The sequence below is a fragment of the Spinacia oleracea genome, chromosome 1 (genome assembly GCF_020520425.1).
Source record: "Spinacia oleracea cultivar Varoflay chromosome 1, BTI_SOV_V1, whole genome shotgun sequence".
NCBI lineage: Eukaryota > Viridiplantae > Streptophyta > Magnoliopsida > Caryophyllales > Amaranthaceae > Spinacia > Spinacia oleracea.
In genome coordinates this window covers 55,712,570-55,719,546 of record NC_079487.1, presented here as the reverse complement: position 1 = coordinate 55,719,546, position 6,977 = coordinate 55,712,570, and the positions used below count along the sequence as shown (strand labels likewise).

Below are 6,977 nucleotides of genomic sequence, written 5' to 3'. Positions count from 1 at the left end.
AAGGACTCCTTACATATATCGTTCAATTCAACCAAAATCAACTTGTACTCACAACTAATGTATACCTTACCCCCTATGAAATCAATAAGTAACACCTCGCTTTGGCGTAAAACTATTTCTAGTTTGATGTAAAGGTGAGTAAGTGTTATTTCGGGATGGCACCTTTTGACTCAATTTTACAGTTTTAAACTTAAGGCTCTTACTTTGTTGGTTAGATTTTAATTGAACTAAAATCCTTAAATCATGCAATATTAATAAAGCCATAATATCTTGTAGAATATCAAGACTTATTGAAAGCATTAAATATCTTAAACATGCATAAGATTAATTATGATCTAGTATGGCCCGACTTCATCTTGAAGCTTCAACTTCAAACTTCGTCTTGAAAATGGATTGGAAAATCCGTTCTTGAATTTCACCAAGGGAGGCGCCACTTTCATCAAATAGGATTTGCAATAATTAAACTAATAACAACATATTGATGGTACGCATATCATATTTAAATAAAACTTATGGTACTTTAGACCATATTTTACATTCAAAATTAATGGTATGTAGTGAAGGAAATAATGCCCTTGGTCCAAGTATGCATTCAATGTTAAGTCTAATAAATGCGGTTCAGTATTAATTAATTAAACAAGTTAATAATTCAGTGAGATCAAGTGAGCTGAATGCCTAGCTAGAGGCCGCTTCAGTTCGAGTGGAATTAATAATATTAACTAGTACATAATTGAGCTTATGTAACACGCGTTGGTAACACTTTTTGAAATGCAAAATTACTAGATTTTTAAGTAACACTTTGGTAACATTTTTAAAAAAATGTAACACTCAAGGTAACACTTTTAACATAGGTAACATTTTATGGTAACACTTTTAAAATAGGTAACAATTTATGGTAACACTTTTCAAATAGGTAACATTTTATGGTAACACTTCTAAAATAGGTAACATTTTATGGTAACACTAAGAAGTGTTTCCTTATTTTTTTAAAAAGAAAATTAAATATTTGCAATGAAAATAAAGGCTAATCCCAAAAAGGCAAAGGCAAAAATAAACTATTTTCTGCCAAAAGGAAAAAAAGAATGTGCGTTTTCTAATATTTATCAGTTTTTTTTTAAAAAAAAACAAAAAAGAAGTTGATTTTTTAAAAATAAGAAAATACCCATTTTATAACCCCAAATTACGAGTGACCAAACACTCATCCAAAAGCCAATTCAAGAACACACTTTATGAATGCCGCCATTGCCATTGTCATCATCACCGGCCTCGCAACCATGAATGGCACAATGAAGCCACCATTGACCGGATTGAGAAGTGCAAATCGGGGATCCGTAAAGCTTAAAATCCCAAAATCTACTTTTACTGATCTAATTTCCGAATCTCAGACACACTCTTTGACTCCCCAGCAACCCTAAATCCCTAATTGTCTCTCCGCACTGTTGGTAATATTTCACTTTCAATTTCCCTATTAATATTTTTCCGTATGAATTTTGCTCAAATATGGTTTGTGTAGTATCAATAGGAATCTAGTTATTTCTTTCACTCGGATTTCTCTTTAATGTTATATGAATTGTGAATTTCAATTTGTGTTTTACATTAAGTTTCTCTTTTATCCAATTAATTATATTATGTCCTCTCTTATTATCTCAATATTTCTCATAAGACGTATGGAGAGCTTCAAATTGATAATTTATGATACCCTTGTTCATAACCTCTTTTGTATGTCGTGGCCTCGTGGGACAATTTAGATATTTTTCTAAATTTTGTCAAAATTTTATATTTATTTCAATCTTTTGACATGCCATTGAGTCTAATACATGATTAACTTCTAGGTTTTTTCATCATTTACTCAAAATATCATATCTTATTAGTTTATGAGAATTGTAAATTTCTCCAATGACGTGTTATTTCAAGAATTATACATGAAATGTACTAAGATTTTTAACTTAGCCTTTGCCTCTAAGTTTCTCAAATGGCATGTTGGTTCAAGAATTATATGTGAATTGTGCCCAAATTTTCACTTACCCTCTGTCACTTAGAATATCAGTTCTTATTAGTACGTGTTACAGAAAGCGCGTGTTAGAAAGCAGAAGTCATATCCTTTGAAATCTTTGTTAAGTTTCAATACTCTAGGTTAGTGTTTGCTTCGATTAAACACGTAGATACTCAAGATGGAAATTGTTGTGTTATTATCATCAATATTGTTGCAATAAATTTTGATTTCCATGATTCATTTTTATATAATTAAGGAATAACAAGATTGATTGGATTGATTCTGGTGCATTTATGTGTGCAATTAAGTTTACTATACTGTTAACTTGTTGTTATCAGTATTTAGAGGAATTATCATCCATACTAAGAACGTTCTTATAAGTAAGCAAAAGATGAGTCCTTGGGTGATGTCAGTCTCAAAATATGTGAGAGCGCTTATTACCATGATAAGGTGGCATGTAATAATGTTTCAGACACTGCAGAAGCTGCTTAAAAAAAAGTTTAAGGTTTTATAGTGTTCTGATTTAAGATGTTTGATAGATATTAGTTCTCTGGCAGTTTAGTTAAATTTTGATCTGAGAATAAGTTTGGTATAATTATGAATATCTACTCAGGTCTCAGGGCATTCAACTCTCTGCTCTCGTCTCTCGCACGCAAGTATTATACCAAACACCAAATTCCCTCCCATTGTGTGCAACATGCTCTAATTTCTTTTTGATATACCTGGACTTATTTTCTTTATATTTGGTGTAGGGTTAACTTGTTTCAGTTGATGGATTCTGCTATCCTGCAACCCTTACAATCTTCTACAAGTGCTCCTACTCCCCCAGTATCTTTAAAAAATTCAAAGATTAGGTAACAACGAGAGGTGCTGGGGGGAGAATTGACGTTTGGGCGAGTGAAATTAGATAACAATGAGAGGAGTAGGGGATAGGGGGGGTTCCATAGAAAGTATATAATGATCTGTTTTGTCCTTGAGAATCTTTTTTCCTATAAAAAGATGTATTTGATTATAAGTAACAGATAGGGGAATGAATTGCAATTAGGTTTCTTGAAGGAATATGTCAACGTTTTGCAAATTAGTTGAGATATGGCCAACTATGAAAATATCTTCCCTTGCGCTCTATATGTACACCAACTCCTTGAAATTTGTAACAGTCATTTAACAAAACAAAAAAAAAAACTTAATTTGGATAGCTCATTTATATAGATGTTTCATTTTTGTTGCAGATGATCCAAAGAAAGTTGAGCACTTGCGTTCTCTATATGGAGCTAAGGATCTGCTTCACTTGTTTACTACAAAGCTATTGGAGGAGGGATATTTTGATACTGTTGTGGAGGGGTGTGAAGGTGTTTTTCGCATTGCTTCTCCCTTCTACCATGATGTTAAAGACCTAGAGGTTCAACTTTTTCTTCGCTCATTTCTTTGTTTCTTTTTTTGCATGATGCTCATCAAACATGGCAAAGTGAGGGGTTTTTCATGTACAATTTCATTCTTTACTGTACTAATGGCCTATGAACTGTGTGCATGTGTTCCTTTTTAGACAAGTGCTTTCTAAGCCTTCTCATTTGTAGTTTGTACCTACCTAAACTCTGAGAATAGTGGGATCTGTAGTTATCATTGTTGTAGGAGAGGGGTTCATAAAACACTTAGAAAGTAGCATTTACAAACCAACTCGCATTAGTCTGATTCTTTCCTTCTTGACCTGTTTTCTCGACTTCTTCATATCAGGTTGAATAGCTTGATCCTGCTTTGAAGGGAACACTTAATGTTCTCAATGCCTGTGCAAAAGTCCCATTAATAAAAGGAGTGGTGCTGACATCTTCAATTGCAGCAGTTGTAATGGAAAACCTCGAACTCCGGAAGTGGTTGTTGATGAAACCAGGTTTTCTGATCCAAATCTCTGTAGGGAAACAAAGGTGCGTAATTTTCTTGGACTTGTAGTCAAAAATTTTGTTCCTTGCTTTCTTCGTTGCTACCAGTGACCAGGAAATAGGGATTTTAGAAATATGTGATCCTGGAAGATATAAGTTAACCAATACCAGCTGCTTGTTGTGTCTTCTATGTATAGAGTATAGACCATAGGGAACTGAAACTGCATTCATTGTTGGCCTGTTAGGATAGTTAATACTTCATGTTGTTTAATGTGCTAAGTTATACAAGCAAATATCATCATATCTATAAAGTCCTTGCTAGGAATTCCTAGTAATCAGGTAGCTTAATCGTATTTTTTGTGTTTTTATGGCTTAATGAAACTGCATATGCGGAGTATTATAGGCAAGAAATTTATTGTATTAGCTAATCAGCGTAATTAACTAATTACAACCTTCCCACTTTCTTGAGGTGGAAGTTATCTCGCACTGTTTATTACACCACAGAATTCACATGCCTTTCTCTCTCTACTCTTGCCTATTTATTACAGCGTAGCACAACCAACTTATCGTTTCACGCTAGAGCTTTCCCCTTGTACAAGCTTGTTTGTATAACCAACTCTGATGTCACTTTACCATATTTCCTTTGTGATTCCTTGGGGTTGGCTATAGCAATATCATCGAGCGTCCATTTGGGATGCAAACAACCTCTATTAGTACAAATTTAGTATGTTATTGGTATAAATTTGTATGTTATTGGTCTACCCATTCCCTACTAATCAGTACCAATTACTCCCTCCGTTTCTTTTTGTTGTATCCGTTTCCATTTTAAGTGTTTCATATTGTTGTATCCATTTAGAATCTATTCTATTTTTGGACATACATTTTATCCTAAAATGCCCTTACATTTCTATCTAATTACCAAAATACCTAAAGATTCTACCCATATTCCCACCTAATTTTTCCCACCCATAATATTTAATTCTTTTCCCTTCCCCATATACCCACTCTCTCACCTCCTTTATCACCCATCATTATCACTCCTCTCTCTTACCTTAATTCTTTATTATTTTCCCACTCCTTTATTTATTATAATCTCTTACACCCAATCATTTCTCTTACACCCAATCATTACACTTATACTCATACAAACCAATATTCCAATTTTCTTAAAAACCACACCAGATTCCAAATGGATACATCAAAAAGAAATGGAGGGAGTACTAATCAGTACCAATAGAGGTTGTTTGAATCAATTTTGGACGCAAGCTGATATTGTCCAAGATTTCCTCGTGATTCCTCTAGCTGATCAGATTAGGGATGCTGAGTCGGTTCCTTCAAGTCCTTCTGCACATCTTTTTTAATAAAGAATGATGCCGAAAATCTGTGGATTCCAATCAGACTGAACAAGAATGCTTGAGAACTATAGACACTGATAGAATGTTTCTGATGCATGCTTATTGTATAAAGCATTTTATCTGCATATAATTATAAATACAATGTTTGAGTATATATACTTTATTAGCTCTAGCTGGAACTTGGAAGTAGTTAAAGAAAACTGACATGAGGCTCGGTGAAGGTTATATCAGGGCAAGAGAGCAAACCAGAAAGATCATGCTCCATGTATTCGAACACAAGGTATATACTACAAGACACTTTCGAAGTTATTAAATCATGTAGCTTTATTATATTTTGGATGATCAAGCTTTCGTAGAATTGTAATTTCTCTTGCCATAAACCGGACGCTTTTTGGTGATAATTGTCGAATCTCACCTTCGTAGAATTGTAATTTCTCTTGCCATATTCTTCTGAATGTTTTGAGCTAAGTTTCTTAATTTTCTCTCTCGTTTTAGGTCCTGAGTTCATGACTAGTTGATGCAATCAGATGATTTTGATGGATCATTTCTTCATGGGACAGTGAAAGTACAGCTGATGGGCCATATGATGGTTATAATCACAAAGATGTAGAGGAGGACATAGCTGTAACTGCTGCTGTAGTTGTTGCTGTCACTGTTGTTACCGCTGCTGCCTGCTTCTGTTACTGCTGTTGTCGGCTGTTACTGCTCTCTGTTTACTTGCTACTGTTCGTTGCTTCCTGTTTGCTAGGGCACTGAGTGTTATTTTTTTTTTTAATTTTTTTTTTCTGTTTTGAAATTTGGTGGTCTAAAGACCGGAGTTGACCGTAGTTGATTTTCTTTTTGTTTTCATTATTAGATTGTTTAGCAAACAAAAAATATTCGTGTTTGTGGATATTTTTTTTAAGAAACTATGAAATCATATCAATTCAAATTATTGTGTATCGTATATGTTTCACATTCATGATTTTGTACATGTTAATATTATTTGAATATTTAAAAAAGTAAAAAAAAAATTGCATATTTTAAATAAGCATAGTAGTAGTAGTAATAATAATAATAATAATAATAATAATAATAATAATAATAATAATAATAATAATAATAGGGGCCCAGATTGTATCTCGGCTCCCCTCCAACTTCTTGTAATTCACCTGATCTTTGTAGTTTGTTAAGCTTGTAACGTTTTGGTGTTTTCCCATAATAATAATAATAAAGAAAATGTTACCTATTAATTAACAAGGTGTTACATCAGTTTGCAAAAAGTGATCCATAATACCAAATGAAGTGTTACTTTATGTCAAAAGATGATTGAAAAATGTTACCTAATAATCAACAAGGTGTTGCATTAGTTCGTAAACGTGATACATAATGTCGGATAAAGTGTTACTATATGATTGAAAAATGTTACTATAGATAAGTAAGTGTTACATAAGAAATAAAAAGTAACACTTTAAAAATGATACCAATGATATACAAAAGTGTTACATAAGAGGGTTTATAGTAACACTTTTAAAAGTGTTACCATACGTTACCCAAAGTGTTACATAAGACCTTAGGGAACATGAGCGGATGTATCACACACTAAAGTGTTACCTATTGTCTATAGTAACACTTTTACTACTTCATGTATCACTTTTTGGGTGTTACTTAAGGTTAATTATGTAATGAAATAGAAACAAAAAAAGAAAAAAAAAAGAGGCTGAACTAAGAAAACAAAAACCCTCTTCCCTTTCGCATCTCCTATCCTCTCCGCCA

General features: G+C 33.1%; 1 long non-coding RNA gene across 2 annotated transcripts; it reads left to right on the top strand.

Moving 5' to 3' along the window:
• Nucleotides 1-1,182: 1,182 nt before the first annotated feature.
• LOC110804441 (uncharacterized) lies at nt 1,183-6,177 on the top strand. Of its 2 annotated transcripts, none has more exons than XR_002537736.2 (5): nt 1,183-1,442; nt 3,223-3,392; nt 3,725-3,912; nt 5,390-5,502; nt 5,718-6,177. It is a non-coding gene; the product is annotated as an uncharacterized lncRNA (long non-coding RNA). The 2 variants fall into 2 exon arrangements; XR_002537735.2 differs by having other exon boundaries at nt 1,185-1,442; nt 5,444-5,502.
• The last annotated feature ends 800 nt before the right edge of the window (nt 6,178-6,977 follow it).